This window comes from Brienomyrus brachyistius, chromosome 4 (genome assembly GCF_023856365.1).
Source record: "Brienomyrus brachyistius isolate T26 chromosome 4, BBRACH_0.4, whole genome shotgun sequence".
Taxonomy (NCBI): Eukaryota; Metazoa; Chordata; class Actinopteri; order Osteoglossiformes; family Mormyridae; genus Brienomyrus; species Brienomyrus brachyistius.
Genome location: NC_064536.1, coordinates 17,870,789 through 17,894,022, shown reverse-complemented (window position 1 = coordinate 17,894,022; position 23,234 = coordinate 17,870,789). Strand labels below are relative to the sequence as shown.

The following is a 23,234-nucleotide window of genomic DNA, read 5'->3' as shown; positions in this document are numbered from 1 at the left end:
TACGTGATGTGTTGCACAAAAAAACACCATAGCAACACGTCCACAGAAAGCGGTGTGTACAATCAATTTAATGAGTAACAAATATTACATAACTGCTACTAAACAGTGTAAAACTACAGCATTAACTGCAGTTGATAAAAGGTGCAACCATTTTGAATTCTAAGGTCGAAGTTGTGTAGATTCCTCCGAACTTCATGAGTTGGAATTCCAACTTCAGGGTTCCAGCTGAAATTTCCTACTAGAAACTCTGAATTTCCAAGTTACAAGTTGAAATGGAATGCAGCATAATTCACAAATGAAGTTATAAACAGATACGGTGCCAGGAGTGATAATAATTAAACTGTAACTTTTCATTTCAGTTACTGGAGAAAAAAGCTCAAACATTTCTGAAGGATGAGCTGATGAAATTCAAAAGGTACCTGGATCAGAATGACCCAGAATGCTCTGAACCTCAGCTGGAGGAGGACAATGACATGGACAGTGATGGTCAGATGCGGAAGATCTCTGGTAGAGAGGGAGCTCTGATGATCACACTGTACATCCTGAGGACCATGGAGCAAAATGATCTCGCTGATAAACTGGAGAAGAGTAAGAGCTGTACCTCATTCAGTGTGTGTTTTATTTGCCACACAGTTTGTGAAAAAAATGTGCATTACATTTCAGTTCATCATTTATTTTAATTTCATTCAAGAAGATTATAGGAATAAAAATTGCATGTTTACTGAATTGTTGTGCATTTTTCCTTCATTTAATTTCAGGGAATCTTCTGTCACAATGTCAGCGCGGAATCAAATGTAAACTGAAGCAGAAATTTGAGTGTGTATTTGAAGGGAAAGCTAAGGAAGGACAGCCAACACTTCTCAAAGAGATTTACACAGAACTCTACATAACTGAAGGGGGAGCTGGAGGAGTCAATGATGAACATGAAGTGAGACAGATTGAAACAACATCTAAGAAAAGGGTAACAGAAGATACTACAGTCAAGTGCAATGATATATTTAAACCCTTACATGGACGTGCGACATCTATCAGAACTGTACTTACAAAAGGGGTCGCAGGTATCGGGAAAACAGTCTCTGTGCAGAAAGTTATTCTTGACTGGGCAGAAGGAAAAGCAAACCAGGACATTCACTTCATATTTGCTCTTTCTTTCCGGGACCTGAATTTGATTAAGGATGAATACAGTCTGATTGATCTGCTTCACCACTTTGTCCCAGAACTGAAATTGCTTGAATCCACTGAGCTGTGTAGGTACAAAGTTTTGTTGATCTTTGATGGTCTGGATGAGTGTCGCCTTCCTCTAGATTTTCAGAACAATGAGAGCTGGTTTGATGTAACAAAGAAAACATCACTGGATGTGCTGTTGACTAACCTCATTAAGGGAAATCTGCTTCCATCCGCTCTCCTCTGGATAACCTCCCGGCCAGCAGCAGCCAATCAGATACCTCCTGAGTGTGTCCACCAGATGACAGAGATACGAGGTTTCAATGATGCCCAGAAGGAGGAGTATTTCAGGAAGAGATTTAGTGATCAGAGCCTGGCCAGCAGGATTATCACACATGTGAAATCATCAAGGAGCCTCTTCATCATGTGCCACATACCTGTGTTCTGCTGGATTTCAGCCAAAGTTCTTGAAAGGCTTGTTAGTGAGATGGACAGTGGAGAAATTCCAAGGACTCTGACTGAAATGTACACACACTTCCTGATCTTTCAGGCAAGTTTAAAAAATGAGAAGTATATGGAAAAACATAAAATCAAGCTTAAGGAATACACTCAATTTGGGAAGAAATTCCTTTTGAAACTTGGTAAACTGGCTTTTGACAACCTTGAGAAAGGCAATCTCATATTTTATAAGCAAGACCTTACAGAGAATGGCATTGATGTCACAGAGGCTTCAGTTTACTCTGGAGTGTGTACAGAAGTCTTTAAAGAGGAGTATGGGTTGTACCAGGAGAAGGTGTACTGCTTTGTGCATCTGAGCATCCAGGAGTATCTTGCTGCTTTATATGTGTTTCTGTCAGACTCATCAGCTGACCTGCTGAAGACTGCAGTGGATCAGGCATTAAAGAGCAAGAATGGACACTTGGACCTCTACCTCCGCTTCCTCCTTGGCCTCTCAACAGACTCCAGTAAGAGTCTGTTACAAAGGCTACTGGGAGAGACAAGAACCAGTTTACATAACAGTAAGAAAACAACAGCTCAATATATCAAGGAGAAAATACAGGAGAATTTATCTGCAGAAAGGACCATCAACCTGTTCCACTGTCTGAATGAACTGGGTGACAGTTCTCTAACAGAGGAAGTTCAAAGATACCTGGGTTCAGGAAGCCTTTCAGCAGTAGACCTCTCACCTGCACAGTGGTCAGCTCTGGCCTTTGTGTTACTGATGTCAGATAAGGAGCTGGATGTGTTTGATCTGAAGAAATACATCAGATCAGATGAAGGTCTTCAGAGGCTGCTGCCTGTGATCAAGAAATCTAGGACAGCTCTGTAAGTGATCTTACATACGTCTGTTGCTAAAGAAATACAGATGTTATTCATGATACTTCTTTTATATCTCATCAGAACAATTAGAGTGTATTTATACGGACACCCAGAAATTCTTTTAAATTCTGGATACTGCAGGATAAATATATATATATATATTTTTTTTTTTATAACATTCTTGGTGTGGTTCAGTGAGTTTGGACTCTGTGCCTGTGGTCGGAAGGTCACCAGTTTAAATACCTGGCCGGCTGAGTGAATTTAACAGCTTCTCAGGTACGGCAAAACAGAAAATAAGGATTTCAGTCATGGTGTCAGCAATTCAAAAGTCATATAAAAAATTGAATTAAGAAAACTTAAGCTCTTCTTGACATTCTAATCCCCCATAAACTCGCACACGCACACATATCCCAGGCAGGAACTGAACCCAAAACCCTAGAACCCCTGGGTCGGCTGTAGTGCTGATCACTGAGCCCCAGCGCTGCTCAGATCTTTATAAAAATACTTATGCGTATATTACAGAGTCTCAGGGTAACTCACCCTGTAAGGTCATTAAACAGCAGGTTCGTCTCGGCTGGGGAGTGTCAAGTAAAAACTATTTGTGTTCCTGACTAGGACAAGGAAACAACAAACTAACTGATATTTCAGCTATATGCTGCATGTCTTATTGTACTAAAAATGTTTATTTTGATGTTTTATTTTATATACCTGTTTGTGTGATGTATGCAATTTTATCTTAACACGTTTCCTTTTCCAGGCTGGACAGCTGTAGACTCACAGAGACATGCTGTGAAGTGTTGGCTTCAGCTCTCAGATCAAACTCCTCTCAGCTGAGAGAGCTGGACCTGAGTGACAATGACCTGCAGGATTCAGGGGTGAAGCTGCTCTCTGCTGGACTGGGTGATTCACACTGTAACCTGAAGATACTGAGGTCGGTATTACTGGGTATTCCACAGTATCAACTGTAATTATTGAAATCTTTATTGAAGTCGTCACATTTACTTTAAACTACTACTCTTAGTGCTGAGGTGTTTTTATTTATTGGAGAGTTTTTGTCTGTCTCTCTGCAGGCTGCCATTCTGTCGAGTCACAGAAGAAGGCTGTTCTTCCCTGGCTTCAGCTCTGAGGTCAAACCCCTCACACCTGAGAGAGCTGGACCTGAGCTACAATCACCCAGGAGACTCAGGAGTGAAGCTGTTCTCTGCTCTACTGGAGGATTCCAGCTGTAAACTGGAGAAACTGAAGTGAGTACAGAATGTGTGTCTGTCCTGCTATAGACTCGTGTATGTGGAGAAAATGCAACAATTAAATAAATGGATACAGCAGTACTATGTCATTCTGCTTCTGCTATAGTGTGGACCACAGTGGAGAGTGCAGGACCAGACCAGGGATCCAGAAATGTAAGTTTGTTTGCATGTGTTTATTTTTAATATCATTAATACTACTTTATGATAACATTCACATAATTATTGTAATGTGTGTGTGATTTTTTTCCCCTTTTTTTAATAAAAAAAAAGACTGGTTTAGGTCTTTGGAACTTCTGTAGAAATACATTATATCTTCTTTGTGTTTGTGTGAGAGTGTAACAGGGTATAATACATTCTGGTACAGCTGTGCATCCCCCAAACTGGCTGTGACACTGAACGTCTCCTCAGTCTGCACTAGTGATGGGAATTTCGGCTCTTTTTAGTGAGTCGGATCATTTGGCTAAGCTCACCAAGAAGAGTCGGCTCTTCCGGCTCCCAAATGACTCTTCATTTTATTACTTCTGCCTCAGTCAGATTCAGCTCTGTTTTGACCCATGATTGATATGTGTACTAAACGTTATGATTTCCTCAATGCCATAATTTTACATTATGTTTGGTACAAAAAGATTAAATATAAAAACCTCAAACATGCGTACTGAACATCATATATGTGGAAAATCTATTTTTGTCTTTGATCTATTAACAACAGTCAAATAACATAAATAAGAAATCATAATAATAAAAAAATGAATTACAACGTGCAAAACACCAGTATCCAACAGTTTTAGGTTCTATCCACTATAACAACTATGTATCACCTTTCTAACAGTGTAACATTTTGACAGTGCCTCAACTTAGATGGGCTGATCCGGCTTCTGAACTGTTGGATGCGCAGTTCTTAAGTGTCTGTGAATGTTGTTTGTGGATCCTCCTCGAAATGACAGATTCATCTTGCAAATTTTGCATTCTGCCTTTGAGTTATCATAGCTATTAAATGCATCAAAGTGCCACTTCGTTTCCAACTGTCACTCATCTTGCCTACTATTCGCGCACCACACTCCCTCTTTCTCTCCTCCTCTCCCTCCCTCGTGTTCTGTTCCTGTACACCGTCAGCACGCGTTGTCTGGCAGAAAATATGTAACGCAATTGATAACAGTTTTATATTGGACACGTGAGGAAGGATTACGGAAAACACGCAGAATGCAAATACGACGTAATCACGTAATCAATATGCAAATATACGCATGACGTCATCTAGCGACATTTGGCGACTTTTCGAGCAGACTTTAGCTACTTTCCATTGAAAATAGTTGGCAACACTGCCAGTAACACAAACTTCAGTGACAGTCAGAGCAGCATGGAGCGCTGAGGCGTTTTGCTTTATAAAAATGTCTCTCAGTCCGGATCCGGATCTTTTGAGCGGCTCGTTCGCGACCGGTGTTGTTTGAAGGATGTTCTTATTTTGAAATAAAGATAAATTAACTTCTAGTGCTACTCTTTGGTGTACAATTTATGGTTAACGTGTTTGATGAATGCTATTTGTAATTGTATTTGCCTGTATTATTTTAACACGCGCAGCATTTCGGCGCGTCTTCCCGCCTGCGTCGCGCGGCGTCCGACATTTCCTGAGGTATTTCACATACTTGAATTCCTGCTTCGTTTTTATATTTTATGTATCGTACAGAATAATAGCTTTCAGGCTAAAGTGCAGTTGGGTCCCCAGCGAGTCTCTCAGCGCGGCGTGTCTCACAGCGCAGGGGGCAGCCGGAGCGCCGCAGACTCGGGCGGCTACATGAGTATATTGGGAATAAAATGTGTGTATTGGAGCGAGTTCTGTGTTAGTGAGTGTGAGGTGTGACAGTGATAATGATGGAGATGCTGGGCTTCGTCATGTAGCTGTGTTACAATCACCGCGTTCAGCGGGAGCGATTTTCTCCATGTAGCCTGCTGACGAGGTTGGGTCTTGCCTATGAGTGTCTTCGAGAAAGCGCGCTTTCTATTAGTTGTTTGAGGTGGATTTCCCAAGGAATCCCCGCTATGGCATAGAGGAAATGCCCATCTACAACATCGTTGTTTAGTTTTTCACATCTGTCAGCAATTTCCATTGATTCGCACATACTGAAAATTTGTCTCGCATTCGGCCGGTTCTAACTCTGGAACGGTGTTTATGACACTATCCTAAGGTAAGTTGACATTTTTAACTATGTTTAAAATATACACTGACAACGTTTCATGAAAAATCCATGTCCAGAAGGTACTTTTTTAGGAACCGAAAGGACTGGTGGTCCGATCAGAATCCATCATGGTGGACGAAAAACCTGGAAACAGGCCAACCATCCCGGCATTAATAAAGCACCCAAGGACATTTAATATTAGTTTAATCACAACATTATTTACCTCACCCAGAATCATAGTTTAGATCTCAATCAAATGTCTAAAATGTGATTTCTTTCCACTCATTAACAAGGTTAATGAGTACTTTTCAAGCTTTAATTATTCTCTTTTCCAGCTTAGAAATGAGATATAACTCTTACATTAACAAAGAAGCATGAAATTTCATGGATATAGAGTAGTATCCTTGTGTGGTAACCATTCGCTCAATGCCTCATCAACCTTGAATATTCTCTCAAATCATACTTTCATTAGAAAGGAAGGGGTTAATTTGGGTTAATACATTGTGAAAATACTCTATTTATCTTGTCCTGTTCATAAGCTGCCCAATGGTACCTCAGTTGTGCAATTTGGATAAGAATTAAGCAAGTTAGAGCATTTTGAAGTGAAGCGTCCAAGAATCAGATCACAAAGTCACGTATTAGTTCCTATTGTTTTTCAATGACCGAATCAATGGCTATTTTTCACTAATTAAAACTTCATAAAATTATTAATATTTGGCCTAGAAAAATATTTTTTACTGTTGGAAAGCTCTAAGACTGTTCCACTGAAGGTAGTACCATAAAAATCTATAAAAGTTGATTTTTTTTTTTTTTTGTAACATAGCTACGTCATGGGATTAATCGCTCTTCCTCTTGCCTACAGATTCCTGCCAGCTGACGCTGGACCCCAACACAACATACAGATACCTGTGTCTGTCAGAGGGGAACAGGAAGGTGACACGGGGGGCAGAGCAGCCATATCCTGATCATCCAGAGAGATTTGACTACTTGCCCCAAGTTCTGTGCAGAGAGAGTCTAACTGGTCGCTGTTACTGGGAGGCTGACTGGAGTGGAGATGGAGCCTGGATAGGAGTGACTTATAAAGGAATCGGGAGGAAAGGATGGAGTGATGACTGTCGGCTTGGATTCAATGACAAGTCATGGATACTGCTCTGCTTTCCTCACAGTTACTCTGTCTGGCACAATAAGAAAGAGACTGTTATACCCATAAAGCCCTCAGGCTCCCGCAGAGTAGGAGTGTATCTGGACCGGGCGGCTGGTACTCTGTCCTTCTACAGAGTCTCCTCTGATGGACTGACCCTCCTGTACAGCTTCACCTCCTCATTCACTGAACCCCTCTATCCAGGGTTTTGTGTTTATTATAAATCCTCTGTGTCGCTGTGCATGCTGGGATAGCTCACTGTGTGCTGGAGGAATCATTTTTACCTTATCAGAGTGTCACATGTCGCTGCTTCTCCGGCAAAAAGGTAAAATCTCTGCTTTTTAACCTGTATAACCCTTTTTACTCTGTCTGACGTGTGACGTATGTTAGGCAAGAATAAGTGACTGGGTTCAGCAAACAGAACAAACATGCAAAATGACTGTTTTTCTATCTGATTAAAATGTAATGAAATGTAATTCTGATGTGTGATGGGGTGGGGTTCCCCTCACGTTGTATGTACATTTTCTATATTTCTGTCTATGTATTGTATTTGCTACCTTTACACTGACAATAAAGGCTTCCTATTCTATCCTTTTAATGTCCTGGTTCCGCTCTGCTCAAAGCGTAAGTGAGGTAACTGAGGAACGTGAAATATAATATAATTAAACAAATACACTTTACTGTAATTTCACTGACACGATTAGATTAAATCAGAATATATAATAACCATGTAAAAGGAGACATGAGACATAACTGCGAAAGCAAAAAATGTCCGTAGAGTTACCTCTAGATAAAATAGATAAATCACATTAGTAAGACACGTTTGATTAAATGATCAAAATACAACAAGCATGAATAAAAATTTCGTAACTAAACCTGTGAACTGCTATACCTGACAATCGACAAGCTAATTAGCAAACGGCGTCTCTCTGACCCCCATTAAAACACGGGAAAAGAATCATTAAAAGCCGAACTAAGTCCTTACTACCTAAGTAAATAATTACACAAGTAATTAAAAATAAAGCGTAACAAATTTTTATTTTACAAAAAAAAAAAACGGTTTAATTAACTTCAGACGGCTGACCCTCACGCCCGCCCCCTACTGCCGTCCTGAGGTAACTGCGGGTTTCCCATCGGTCGCAGCACGTGAGACGCTGCGGTCCCTCAGTTACAGTAACATCCCCATCACAACACGCAATATTTGGTTAACGGGTACACTCATTATTTAACGTACAATAAAACATAAACTAAATGCCTGATCATCTATAATGTACTGTATGTGATTCCAAATGACCAAAAAAGCATACAATCTCTTTTTTAGGAATCCTAATTTACTTTACACAACACAAACAAAAACAATGCATGGCTAATGGTTTGCATTTTGTTTGATAGTGCAACGAGCGTTGAACTTTCAAGCCAAATGTTAACTAGTCTAAGTTTCTTATTTTTAAGCCACACAATTTTGGAATAAGATTATCAGATGCAATGTGTCCCACAAAACACTCACAGTGGCACTGCAGTAATACAGATATACCCCTGAACACAGAGGAAAGGTGGATTCTTACTCTGACGTCCTTCTTCTTCCTCTGGTGATGACCTATTGGCCTCTTGCAAAATGATATCAGTTACATCACTGCTACACTTAGCATCTAAATAATTAATTTTGTTTCCAAACTTTTTACTCACCCTACAAAGATATTTCAAGTCATTCTCAAACAAATGCATATGTACATCTGTAAATAAATAATAAGTAAACATTTAAATAGCATCCAATAATTTATTTTAAAGTATTTGATCATATAGGCTTGATTAATTTTGATATTAATATTGAATTGTGAATATGTTTATTCTGGTCTTTAAGTTTAGGGAGTGGCTGTGTCTAGACTGAGAGTGGGGAGGGCAGATTTCACTCTGGGGAGGGGGGGTTAAATCTCAGAAGGGGTGAGTGTGGTCAGGCAATTTTTAGGCTACTTTATTTCATTTTGCATGAGTATTTTAGCAATGTTTTAATTTATTTCAAGGTCAATTGAATTTGCATAGTTGATTCATTCATTAACTTTGCTTGGAATAATAAAACACAGTAGTTTAATACGAATCTCATTTGGCGGAAGTGTGTTCAAAATGTTGCTATAGTATCCATCTGGCAAGACTACAAGGCACGCCCACGATATGTCTACGTCACGCTAAGATGCACGCCCGCTTGACGCCAACGTCAGTACAAGTAACGCCTACTATATGGCACGCCCACTTAATAGGTCGACTGAAGGCTTCTTCCAGAAGTGACGGCGGCAGCATTTATACGTCTACAGGCGTTGTAGTCCATCCTTACGTGTTGAAGACGAAGGACGCTCACGAGCATAGGAAAAACAACACGTGACTAATGGTTTGCATTTAGTTTGATATTACAACGAGCGTTGAACTTTCAAGCCAAATGTTAACGATTTCATAATAATTAAAAATGCAGCAGTAAGACTGAACATGATGCAATCGAACTAAATATATATTAACAATCTAATACAATGTTGGTTGTACTATCACGTTAACGTAAATGACTTCTTAAGAACGTCGGATGCAGTGGTGTAAATATGGAGTTAATTTTGTGCCAAAAGTATCAACCAAAATTTTGAAAACTGCAAGCAAATCTTTAATTTGTTTTGCTTATAGAATGTTTTTCTTTGCTTTTGGATTTTTTTTTTTTTTTTTGCATTTGAAATGCTATTTTTGCTTCCGATTTTTGGCACTGTTTTATAGGGTGGGCGGGCCTTAGCAGCTTACATGTCTATTGGTCAGCTGGAATTTGGAGTGAACACACCTTTAACCATCTGAGCGCGGCCGCTCCATGACGCTTCAGAACATCACAACATGGCAGGCAGCTCTGGAGCCAGTTTACAGCATGGAATTGCATCTTTGCAGTTCTATAATAGTGAACTTTTATTAGGAATCGGTGTATGCAACACATATTTCGTGTCCATAAAATGACACTAACCCATCCAGTTCAGTAACTTTCGCTATTCCACCAACGCGCTGACCGGGGAAGTTTCTAGCTGTTGAAAGGATGAGGGGCTAAGTCAAGTTTACCTGGGGCACCGCGGTTAAGTTAGCCTCATATTCGATATTCAGTTTTCTGGCTTTAATAACATTTCAATTTTCTCCTCGTATTTCAGACCCTGTAAACATGTGGTCAGCCGATTGGGATCTCTAAGCTGCCCTTAGTGTGTGATTATGTGTGTGAGTGTGTGCTCTGCTATAAACTAGTATCCTACCCATTGTGTCCCCCGCCCTGTGCCACTTGGGACAGGCTCCAGGCTCCCCACCCCTCTGTACAGGATAAGCAGTAATGGAGGACGGCTCCACACTGTTCCAAAGAAAGGGCGCTCCAGCTCCCTTCAGGACTTCAGACCAGCTGCTCTCACTTCACGCCTCCAGGCTTGTGGGTGTGGTTCCCACTCCTGGTTCTGCATGTACAGCTTGCATGTTCTCCCTGTGTTCCTGTGGGTTTCCTCAGGTTTCCTTCTACTGTCCAAGATCGTGCAGTTTGTTGAATTAGTGTCTCTTGATTGTCCTCAGCATGTGAGTGAGTGTTTGCCCTGTGATGGACTGGCATCCCATCCAGGGTGTCTCTGCCTTGTGCCCTGTGCTTCCTGGGATGTGTGTGTCCCATAACCCTGTACAGTATAAGCGGTTATTGGAGTTTCTTAGATACTCCTGATATTTCATCTTTCTGTTCCCGCAGATGGCTGAAGCTGGTCCATTAACTTTTGGCTTAAATGTGAGACTTTAACTTAATAATGTTCAATGAATTTCTAGGATAAATTTACATTATTAGATTATGGAAAAAATTTGGGTGGGAAAAAGTATCACTATGAACCTGGTCACCTGACTCTCCTTCCTGACACAAATACACTCCCAGCACAAACACACAGAAAGAAAATGAAGAAACGACATTTATGTGCTACACCTGTTATTTTCATGAGTATTATATATAGAATAATGTAAAAAAACAAATCTGTGGATTGACAGCACTTGTCAAAGCTTGTTCTGTCTAATCCTGACACAGTCTGTCTATAATTGCACATCCCTGCATGTTTCACCTGAAACCACATGATCCCAAACATGTTTCTAAACAGACACAGAAATTCATTCTCAGTAGATCTGCGCTCTCATACCTTTATACCTAATTTCTATCTACTGTACAAAATCAAACAGTTTTAGGACAGGATTACAGGTTTGTTTACAGAAAAACAATGTCAGTAACTGTTATTCTCATAAAAGATACATAAATGTTTACTTTGGGTACAGTTTGTATAATGTACTATTTTGTTCATAAACTGCAGATCCAGTATTTGCCTAGTCTGCTCTTCTCAGTCTGGTCTCTGTCCAAAACCACACCTACTGCAGCCTGAGAAGCAAGAAGTTCCTCCCACTGTCACACACAGACGACTATCAGAGAAAACAAAACTGAATCCTATCAGTGTTCGTGGTAAAATGGCAGAAGCCAGTGTTGCAGTGGATCTGAACCAGTTCCACTGTCCAGTCTGTCTGGATCTACTGAAGGATCCAGTGACTATTCCCCGTGGACACAGTTACTGTATGAGCTGCATTAAGAGCTGCTGGGATCAGGAGGATCGTCTTGGAGTTTACAGCTGCCCTCAGTGCAGACAGACCTTCAGACCCAGACCTGTTCTGGGCAGAAACACCATACTGGTTGAAGTGGTGGAGAACCTGTAGAAGACTGGACTACAAGCAGCTACTCCTGCTGACCATTACGCTGGACCTGGAGATGTGGAGTGTGACGTCTGTACTGGGAGAAAACACAAAGCTGTCAATCCTGCCTGGTGTGTCTGGCCTCTTACTGTGAAACTCACCTTCAGCCTCACTATGAGTCTCCAGCTTTTAAGAAGCACAAGCTGACTGATGCCACTGGACATCTGCAGGACAAGGTCTGTTTCCACCATGACAAACCCCTGGAGGTCTACTGCCGTACCGACCAGCAGTGTATCTGTTATCTCTGTATGCTGGATGAACACAGAGGCCATGATACAGTCTCAGCTGCTGCTGGAAGGACGGAGATACAGGTCAGGAGACTTTATATAAATTATTCACTTTTATATAATGAATGCTTACAAATATAATGTTTTTTGTATTTTGTTTGAGAGTATATCTGCTTTTAAGTCAGAGAGATGAAAACTGTTTAAGTAAAGTGAAAGGAAAATGCACATATAATTTCCAATAACTTATTGAGAAATTTTAGCACATTCACTTTCATCAGTAACTGTTCTCAAGGGGGCAGAACCATGTCAAGTTACTTTAAAGTGAAAAAAAAATCGAATTTCTATTAAAAGCTCCTTGAAATTGCAAACCATGTGGCCGCAGCTGAATACAAACGGCAAGCAAACAGGGTCAAGAGGTTCACTTACTGTTTAGATGAGCATCTGAATGGCTGAGATGTATGAACTAAGAGGGTTTAAATATCGTCTGATTGCTGGTGTGTAGAGTGTGTAGAATCAAAGGAAATTGAAATTTATTTTATCCTGCCTACAGTCATAAATCATTTGATAATATCCATCCATCCATCTATCCATCGATCCATCTCCAAACTGCTTATCTGGGTCAGGGTCATGGGGAGAACCTGGATCCTTTCCCAGGCAGCACAGGGCCCAAGGCTGGGATCCACCCTGGACAGGATGATTAATGAATATGATCTCAGCTAATGAAACAAACTTGTGTTTATGTCTTGTTTCCTATCTGTAAAAGAAATGGGTGAAACGCAGAGGGAATTTCAGCAGAGTATTCAGATGAGAGAGAAGGAGCTGCAGGAGCTGAGAGAGGCTGTGGCCTCATTCACAGTGAGTATGAACCTGAGGAGAAGATAACAGCTGGCTTGTGATCATATTAAATCTTCTCTCAGATTCAACAGATTGCAGATTTACAGACTTGTGGGGATTAATCAAATTACTGTGGCTGTGGGTTACTCTGGGTCAGAGGTTTGATGGGATAAAGATGCCAGATAGCAGGGTTTAACTTACCTGGCATTGCAGCAGTAATACAGTAACTTACGTATTGAGAAAAACACACATCAGAGATCAGGAGAAGGCTATAGTGAGTCAGGCTGAAAGAGACATGAAGAGACTGAAGCAGGATATTGATGAACTGAAGAGGAGACACTCTGAGCTGGAGCAGCTTTTACACACAGAGGATCACATCCATTTCCTCCAGGTAACAGAACAGCTACTTTGACAATATGAAAGCCAGAGTTAGGTTTGGTTTAGTCAGGTTGGGTTAAAATATGTATTTGTTTTGATGAAGCTTGTATTAGGATGAATTCACGGACGATTACGTCACCCACGTATATGGAATTAATCCTTTTACTGTAATATTGTGGGAGATCGTAATTGTGGATTAATTCTGATCGTGTGGAGACTGATCGTCCTGAAGATCAATCGTCCTGGATTCACCCGGAATGTCATTGAACATGTTATTCTTTGCCGATCCCCCGTAAACCCTGTCCTGTCATAAAAAACTTGGGCTCATAAAAGAAGCCAGGATGTTTATCTGAGCCATTAGATCGGCATGCAGAATGCTTATCTTGGTTTCGGGAGACAGGGGGGGTCATTATCTAGCACCCTATGTTGTCTGTAGGGGGGACAGGGAGGCGTTGTGCAGACACCCGGCACCAGGACGCCTATTGTGTTTTATTATCTCAAGCAGCAACACTCAGACAAAAGGGGGAATTGGATAACATCTTGCCCTGGGGGGAAGGGGTGAGCCTGGCCAGCTCGTCCCCTGCCCACAGGCCGCACCCAATTTAGTATAAAGGACGGGGAAAACTCAGTACTGACCGGAGCTCAGCCGTGGGATAGAGTGCGCATCGCCCGGCATTTCTCGGAACTCACGTGTTGGTCTCCTGCCAGGACTGAAAAGGGCTCCCCAGTCCGTGTGTGAAGGTGGGTGATGAGGGCACGTCCGAGTGTAAATAGTTTAGCAGCTGCTTTTGCGTTCGATTGATTAAGGGGAGGGGCAGCATGGTGGTGCAATGGTTAGCACTGTTGCCTCACACCTCTGGGACCCAGGTTCGAGTCTCCGCCTGGGTCACATGTGTGTGGAGTTTGTATGTTCTCCTCATGTCGTCGTGGGGTTTCCTCCGGGTACTCTAGTTTCCCCCCACAGTCCAAAAACATGCTGAGGCTAATTGGAGTTGCTAAATTGCCCGTAGGTGTGCGTGTGAGAGTGAATGGTGTGTGAGTGTGCCTTGCAATGGGCTGGCCCCCCATCCAGGGTTGTTCCCTGCCTCGTGCCCATTGCTTCCGAGATAGGCTCCAGACCCCCCGCGACCGATTTGGATAGGCGGTTTGGAAGATGGATGGATGGATGGATGATTAAGGGGATTAATTATCACCGCTTGTGATAATAGTTCGCCTTACCTATATTTTTATTGTTGCTTCCTATATATATTCGTATGATTTATACTATTCTATATCTCTGGTGGTATAAGGTTATCTTGCATTGTTTTTAATTGATTTTATTTGATTGATTTTAATGCGAGGTTGTCTTGTATCACTTGTATTAAAGTGTTTTCATTTTGATTGAACCTAAGCGTGCCTGTTTGTTCCTTCGAGAGCCCTATATCCCTCTCTCATCCATTTTAAGACAAAGCTGTTTAATCAGACTATGTGTCTGTAGAGGTACCAGGGTCTTCCTGTCACCCCTGAAGATGGATTTGGACCCAGAATCTCTGTCAGTCCACACTGCTATTTTGAGAACATGAGGAAGGTGGTTTCTGAGCTGAAGAATCAATTGGAGAATGTTTGTGAGGTGACAACAGCAGAGATCCATCACACAGGTTAATACATAAATACGTTTTCCAGTCTGTTGATGATACTATAGACCATACAGTGAAGGTATGCTGTACAGTCAGCCTGTTCCTGTCTCCAGTCTGTTACAGTCCTGTCAACAAGCCTATGTCCAATCCAGTCTCGTACTACATTCCCAGTGTGCCGGCCCAGTCTCCAGACCAGTCCTGCCAGTGCCCTGTTTCTGTCTCCTACCAGTGATCAGTATGTTTAACTCTTTCATCCATAAATAAAGAGAAAAATTATTCAGATTTTTAAAAAATTGTTTTAAAAAATATTTTTTAAGTAATTTTTATTTTAAAAGATTATTCAAAATTGTGCTTAAATTGAAATCCATTTCATTTTTGGCTAAATTCAGTATTATTTAAAAGTTATTTAACTGTCAGGCATGTGGCCACCATGCAGCAAAGGAATAGACAGGGGTCACGGCTGACAGTAATTAATGTCTGTTTTAGTTCATGTTATGTTTGGTATATAAACTCCATTATTTAAAAACACCAAAACTCGTATTTTAAAAGCAGCACAGAAGAACCTGGGAATGATATTCATACTGGTGGTGAAATGAATGCAGAAGCTTCGCAACAGTGAATTAAAGATGAGAGCATGTCCACTGCTGATGAAATAAAAATTAACTAACAATTAACTTAATTAATTTCTCATTTTTTAGCGCCTTTTCAGTGCAGGACACACACAGCACATTTTCCAGGACCCAGTTGTACCACTTCTGAGACTTTGCCTGGAAAGAAGAATTCGGGTTCCTAGGCTTCCAAGTGCAACACAGAATGCAGTGAAGGTCTGAGGTGCAGTGAAGGAGAAACCAACTATAAGAGCTGGACCAACCACAAAGCGCAGAAGATGCGGCATGTGCCCGTCCTCACTGGACTGCTGTAATGTGTCAGGAGCCATGGTGCAGAGACCAGTGTCACTGTGGTTTGTGATTATTGTGTTGAGTGACACATTAGCAGACTTAAATTTGCTACTGTTACGATATAGATGCACAGATATAACGTGTAGATACAGATGTTGGCAGTCTTTTGTCCATCGTCTTACCCTGTTTCCGAGCCCTGCCTGTTTGCCTCGTGTTCTCTCCTTATCTCTCTCCCGTTCCAGACCCGTTCCCGTACCTGACCCGACTGCCCTGCCTGTCCCGGCTCGTCTTGTTCCCGCTACCCTGTGTGTTCCTGTCTCGTCCCTCCTCGTAGGATTGACTCCCCGGCTAACGAACCCCTTGCCTGTTTTTCGACCTTGTCTCTTGCCTATCTCTTCTGGTGCCTCTGTTTGGTTTTTCAGAATAAAGCGCTTAGCGGCTTGCATATTGGGATCCCGGTCTTTCTGCCCCGTTTACCGTGACACATAGCAGTTGAAACTTAAGACTATTCATCTCTCATCAGATCAGCTATTGAAATTCTGAACAGTCACCGTGTTACTTTTAGATAAACAGGCTGCTCCTCTTTTAAATTCAGCCAGCGACTGAGACAGACCCATCTGTTAACATTATCAGAGGTCAGAGCAGCTCACTTTTTTGCATAATGTGTCCAGAGAGACAACAACTTTTCACAGGACACTGTGGTTGCAGGTATTGAGAGATACTTGCATGCAATCATTTCCTGGCCTGCAGGTGGCGCTTTTCTTTTGGACCATCACTGCAGTGGACACTCAACTATGTCAATCTTGGAGTCTGATTTATATCGATCCAAACCTTTGTTTATGGATTCTACTTCTGTACCTGAATCAGAGGATGAAACCAAAATTATGGACATCTCTTTTTGGCAATCTTGAGCCATGCAAGGTTAACATTTTCCTTCCTCTGAGCTACATCTTCAGTGAATGTCTTTTTGAAGCTCACAATGTAAACTGGATCATCTGATGGCTCCATGACTCTTGACAAGTGACATAATGCAGGCAACACTAGTGAACATGAGATATATTTCTCGCCTCCCAGGAGTTCAGTAACATGTCTGTAATGAAATATTGCTTTAATGATCATAAATTTTTTATGTTTTACCCAATATTTATGGGGTAGGAAATTTTACCCAAAATGGCAGCAGCTTGAATTCAAAGATGGGCAATCATTCTCTCTGCTTATGATTATCCCATTGAATACTGTGCCTCAGAAAAACACAGCAATGCAGATGGACTTTCGAGAGTTCCCTTGCCTGACGTGAGTGATGCAGGAACCACAGCTGTATCAGAGAGCGTTCATACGCTATTAACTGAACACCTTGGGCAAGTTCCTGTGAAGGCTGAACAAGTTGCATGTGCTACGCACACAGATAGAGTGCTATACAAAGTTTTGAAGTACATTATGGATGGGTGGCCTGACAGAGTGGACGAAAGTCTGAAAGCCCTTCACACTCGCAGATGTGAACTGTCAGTGGAGTGTGGATGTATCCTTTGGAGCACTAGGGTAGTGTTGCCCGAGAAATTGGGAAATTCAGTGTTAACTGAGGTACATTCCTGTCATCTGGGTGTTGTTAAAATGAAAGCTCTTGCCCGCAAGTATGTTTGGTGGCCTAAGATTGATGCAGACGTGGAGCGGGTCTGCAAAATTTGTGAACATTGCCAGATGGAACAACGAATGCCCCAGCAGGTACCCTTGCATCCTTGGGAATTTCCAGGCCAGAATTGGAAAAGGCTACACATAGATTTTGCCGGTCCGTTTTTAGGACACGCCTTTATGATAGTTGTGGACACATACTCAAAGTGGCTAGAGGTGTTCAGGATGCCTAACAGCACCTCCCGAGCCACCATAACAAGATTAAGGAGACTGTTTGCGGCATATGGTCTTCCAGAGCATGTTGTTACAGACAATGGAACACAGTTCACCTCTGATCAATTCAAAAATGGGGTTCTTCATTCAACGAGTTCCCCGGACCATCCGGCCACCAACGGTCTTGCCAAAAGGTATGTGCAGACATTCAAGAATAGACTAAAAACGCTTGCATGATCCACACTGGATATAGAAGACAAGATTTCCCTGTTCCTAATGCAGTACCGTTGTGCTCCAAATTGTACTACTATTCCTGCGGACATGTTTTTGAACAGACACATGCATACTCGCCTGGACCTGATCCATCCTGACGCAACTGCCTCTGTTCGCAAGAAACACTACATGCAAAAGTTTTATCATGACCAGCGAGCAGTAGACAGGTCTTTTTCGCAGGATGACTCCATGAATGTACAGAATACTGGGGGGGGAGAAATGAATTCCAGGAGTGATAGTGGAGCAGACAAGACCTGTGTCCTACAGAGTTCAAGAGACAGGCACAGACATCACATATAGGAGACGTGGTGACCAGTTGAGACCTCGTGTCATAACAGAGGGACTGAATCTGAATACCAATGGTGCAACTGCAGGCACATCAACCCAACCCAGTGAGATTGAAGACAACATGTCAGCCAATGCTGACACTGTGGACAGGACCAAAACGGTGCCAGAAGCATATCTTAGAGTCTGCGCCGCTTAGCCAGAAATAGGAAGCCGCCTGAGCGTCATGACCCTTAAAACATTTAGATTAGTGTTTTCATTGTACAGAACTTTCAGTAAGCAGGCGAAAAACGTTCACAAGAATATTGTTTTTTGTTTGATACTGTTCTTTGGTTTACCCGTCAACCATTGTAAAAAAAACACTTATTGGAATCTGAAGTTAGAGTAACAGAAGAGTAGTTTCATTTAAAAAGAGTGGTAATGTGATACATTGATCATTTGAGTTTTGTTATTGGAACCTTGGTCTTGCCGTAGTTGTTGGAGTTTGACTAGGGAATGCTGGGATATTGGTAGGCTGCCTTATTTTTGCAGAGTTAATAAAAGAGCAGCGTGCGATAATGGTGGCTGTCTTGTGCGTGTCCTTGTGAAATACACCACACTTGGACAACAGGGAGGGCAAGATGGCCAGGAACATCTGCTTGCCAAACAGGGAGGAGACATGAGAGGCTGCTGCAGACGGGTGACACTGCCTTCAATTCAATTCCATTTTATTTGTATAACATATTTTCCTGACATTTCTGTTATGGCGGGCATGACAAAGGGAAGGATGATCCTCGTAGCGTCTCTCAAACAAATGTTTATTTAATGAAACAGAACTTAAAGGGAGAACCAGAAAATATGGGGACCATGAGAGGTGAAAATATAACAGGTAAAACAAGAACTAACTAAAACTAACCACAAGGTAAAACAACTGAAAACATTGAAAGCACTAAACACTAAAAATACTTAAAAGGTAATGTGGGGACTGAACAAGGAAGAGAACACTAACAACACAGGAACTAACACACAAGAAACAACCACAATGACCACCTGAACAAACAAGGCAAGGACAGGTACATATATACAGTCCCCAAGATAAGAACCAGTTCCATTCTGAGAGTGGGTTCGCAAGTCCAACAAAATTGGACCCTGGCAGCCTAGGGGTCCGGCTGATGACACTCCAACCCCAAACTCCAATGGAAAACATGTACACATAAACATGTTTCATTATCTAATCATGATTCTTGTGCGACAGCTTAAAAAAGGTTTGCTGGACCCATGAAGGAAGTGCGCTTTCATCCTCACAGGGCCTATTGTTTCTACAGACCTGAATGGAGGGTAGGAAGTGTCTACAAATAATACAAATGTAGGGGAGTCTAGAGGCAGGACTAATGGTTAGATGAATGCAATATGAGGTTCACCATGACAAAGCATCCACTTTAAGTATGTGGTTTTCGTAGTACTGTCTGTCAATGCTGTAGGAAGTACACACCAATTATTGCTTCCAGCTTTATTTTATCTAGGGGCTCTCAACGTTCTGCTATTGGGTCAATCTTATTGTCACCTCCAGTGAGTTTAGACCGTAACCATAGTAATTTTGTATTTGTAAAAATTCACATATCAGACTGGTCAGAATGAGCTTCTCTGGACCTATTTATATGGTGAAGTTTTATTTATTATTCACGTTTGACAATAAAAAGGCAAAGTATAATTGTCAGAGTCACGGGTTAGCGACGGGCAGGCTGGCAGAAAGGATCAGGCAGGCAGACAGAAAACGGGGGAAACGGGGGATTTATTAGGGAAAGAAGGCTACGGGCAGGATAGATCAACGATACAGACATCAATGACGAACAAGGCAGGGAAAGACGTGGACTCAAAGACTGGGCGAAAATAATCAAATACAACTGGGCAAGATTGGGGAAGCACACATGGATAATCAGGGGGCATGGCACACACGAGGATCGGACGAGCCGGGCATGACAGAACCCCCCCAAAGGCGTGATCTCGGGGCGCGCCTCAGGGGAGGCGACGGACGAGACGAGGGATACGGGACCTGGAAAACAAGAACAAAACCATTAGCGGGGCACAGGAAACAGAACGGAAAGACAAAACAGGCATAGGGGCAAAAGCCTGACAAAGGATAGGGAACACGGACAGACAGATGAGGAAAGGGGACACTGAGGGAACAGGTGGAACGAAAGGGCCGAGAGTGAACAAGGGAGCCACAGAGGGATGAGGAACAGAGACGGGAGGAATAGAGACGGGAGAAACAAAGATGGGAGGCCAGAGGGGAAAGGTCGGGGGACAGAGGGGAGCCCGAGGGAGCCACAGCAGGCGACGGGCAACAGCTGGAGGGGCCGCAGGGGCAAGGGAAGGGAAGACACAAGGAAGGTTCCCGAGGGGTCCCACTGAAACTTCTCTACCTCCAAGGAGGGAGGAGCGGTGGTGGGGTTGTCTAGGACCTCCTCGGGGACTGGAGCTGGAGGGACTGGAGAAGGGTCAGGGACTGGGACAGGAGTCACAGGGGTTGAAGTTGCAGATGCGGACGGAGCCGCGGGCGGAGGCAGAGGGGCCTCGGGCATAGCTGCAGCAGGTGGCGGAGGCAAAGGGGCCTCGGGCGTAGCTGCAGCAGGCGGCAGGACAGACAGAGGGGCCTTGAGTGGAGGCGGAGGTAGCGCCTCGGGCGGAGGCAGAGGGAGTGCCTTGGGCGTAGTGGCTGCAGCAGGCAGAGGCAGAGGATCCTCGGGTGAAGCGGCTGCAGCAGGCGGAGGAAGCGCCTCGGGTGTAGCGGCTGCAGCAGGCAGAGGCGGCTGCTCGGGCGGTGCTACAGGCAGAGGTGGAGCTTTCCTTAACTGGAGCAGCCTCCTCAGATCCTCCGCTAACCTCTCCAAGTCACCCCGAGGAGAGGCAGGAGTGAATGCGGCGAAGCCACGCCACAGCTGTGCGGCGAGCTGGTCCACCTCCAGGGAGCCCTGTGTGGCTGGTTTTTCCATCACCCTCCAGTAAAGTCCCTGGCGGGTGAAGAACTGATCGGCGACGGCAGCAAGCATAGCATCCTGGGAACGTGCCTGGCTGCCACAGAGCTACCGCCACCCCTCGAGCGGTATTTCTACCGGCCAGCGCAGGTGGCTAACAAGGGGGCCAGCGCGATTAGAGATTCCATCCCACGTGTTCCCTGGACTTTTAAAGGGGCCACGTCTGCACCTGCGCAGATTCTGCCAGTCCCACCGCCTGCTGCAGCCACTCTGCCCGAGGCGCTGCCTCCTCTGCCTCTGCCTGCTGCAGCCGCTCTGCCGGAGGCGCTGCCTCCTCCGCCCGAGGCGCTGCTTCCTCCACTTCCGCCTGAGGCGCTTCTGCCTGCACCAGTGACTATGACCCCTATGACTCCTGTCCCGGTCCCTGACCCCACTCCAGCTCCTGTCCCTCCAGCTCCAGTCCCTCCATCTCCAGTCCCCAATGAGGTCCCGGACAATCCGACCACTGCTCCTCCCTCCTTGGAGGTGGAGGAGCTTGAATGGGACCCCTCGGGGACCTTCCTAGTGACTCCTCTTCCCTCGCCCTGGCGAAGTCGACCCAAGCCTGACCCCTACATGTGAGTGTCCTGTAAGGGGAGAGAACACAGACACAGGGCTGGGGTCCCACCCGCCCTGCCCCCTGGTTCGCCCTCGCTCGCCTTGGCTGCAGCTTCGCCTCCTTCCTTAATTTCGCCGGTGTCCCCTTCAGCTCCCTCTTCGCCTTCCCTGGTGCCCCCTCCGACTTCCTCCTCGTCCCCTTCACCTGTCCTTCGCCCTGCCTCCTCAGCCCCTCCGAGGTCCCCTCCTGCTCCGACCTCCCGGTCACCTGTGGCCCCACTGGCTGCTCCCCGTCACCCACTGGGGCTCCCTCTGTCTCCCCTTTCTTCCCCGGCCTTTCCTTTCTCTGTTCCTATGTTTCCTGCTCATCCTTCAGCTCCTCCTGTCTCTGCTCCTCATCCCCTTATGTTCCATCTGTTCACTCCTGACCCTTTTGTTCCACCAGTTTTCCCCGTATTCCGCCTCCCTGCTTCGTCCTTCCCTGCATCCTTCCTGCCTGCCTGCTCGTCTGCAACCCGCGACCCTGACAACTACTGCATTCTTAATTATTATTAAATCATTAACATTTGGCTTTAAAGTTCAATGCTCGTTGTACTATCAAACTAAATGCAAACCATTAGCCATGTTTTGTTTTTCCTATGCTTGTGAGCGTTCTTCGTCTCCAACATGTAATTGTGTGGATTAAAAAGAAGAAACTTAGACCAAAATATAAAATAAATCAGGATTCATACAAAAGAGATTGTATGCTTTTTGGGTCTTTTGGAATCACATACAGTGCATAATAGACGATCAGCCATGAAGTGAAATCAGAATGCTGTCCACATTGGTCTTAAGGAAAAATAGAAAGGCTGCAGTCAGAATAACAAATTAATTTAACTCTCCATCCTCGTTGTTGCTAAATATGCATGTTTTTTTAGACTTCACAAAATATTAAGACTTTTATTTTAGAATATTTTTATCAGGTTTATGTTTTATTGTACGTTAAATAATTACTGTACCCGTTAACCATATCTGACGTGTTGTGATGGGAACGTTAACTGAGAGACCGCAGCGTCTCATATGCTGCGACCAACGGGAAACCCGCAGTTACCTCAGGGCGGCAGTAGGGGGCGGACGTGAGGGTCAGCCGTCTGAAGTTAAACCGTATTTTTTGTGTTAAGTAAAAAATTTGTTACGCTTTATTTTTAATTTCTTGTGTAATTATTTACTTAGGTAGTAAGGACTTAGTTCGGCTTTTGATTATTCTTTTCCCATTGTTAATAGAGGTCAGAGAGACGCCGTTTGCTAATTAGCTTGTCGATTGTCAGGTATAGCAGTTCACAAGTTTAGTTACAAAATTTTTATTCGTGCTTGTTGTATTTTGATCATTTAATCAAACGTGTGTTACTAATGATATATATGACTTTTGTTTTTAACTCTACGGACATTTTTTGCTTTCGCTGTTATGTCTCCCGACTCCTTTTATATGGTTGTTATATATGCTGATTTAATCTAATCGTGTTTGTGAAATTACAGTAAA

At 43.4% G+C, this 23,234-nt stretch overlaps 1 protein-coding gene and 2 long non-coding RNA genes across 3 annotated transcripts in view; 2 read left to right on the top strand and 1 right to left on the bottom strand.

The window, feature by feature from the left end:
• Positions 1–23,234, top strand: part of LOC125740114 (NACHT, LRR and PYD domains-containing protein 12-like) — a 341,935-nt gene that overhangs the window by 5,401 nt on the left and 313,300 nt on the right. The gene's annotated exons all lie outside the window — the stretch shown is intronic.
• Positions 1,239–23,234, bottom strand: part of LOC125740118 (uncharacterized) — a 353,638-nt gene continuing 331,642 nt past the window's right edge. Inside the window, exon 6 of the long non-coding RNA XR_007397449.1 lies at positions 1,239–1,372. This is a non-coding gene — a long non-coding RNA (uncharacterized LOC125740118). The remainder of the gene's footprint in view (positions 1,373–23,234) is intronic.
• On the top strand, positions 13,129–16,246 carry LOC125740119 (uncharacterized). Its single transcript, XR_007397450.1, has 4 exons — positions 13,129–13,262; positions 14,727–14,886; positions 14,979–15,100; positions 15,564–16,246. It is a non-coding gene; the product is annotated as an uncharacterized LOC125740119 (long non-coding RNA).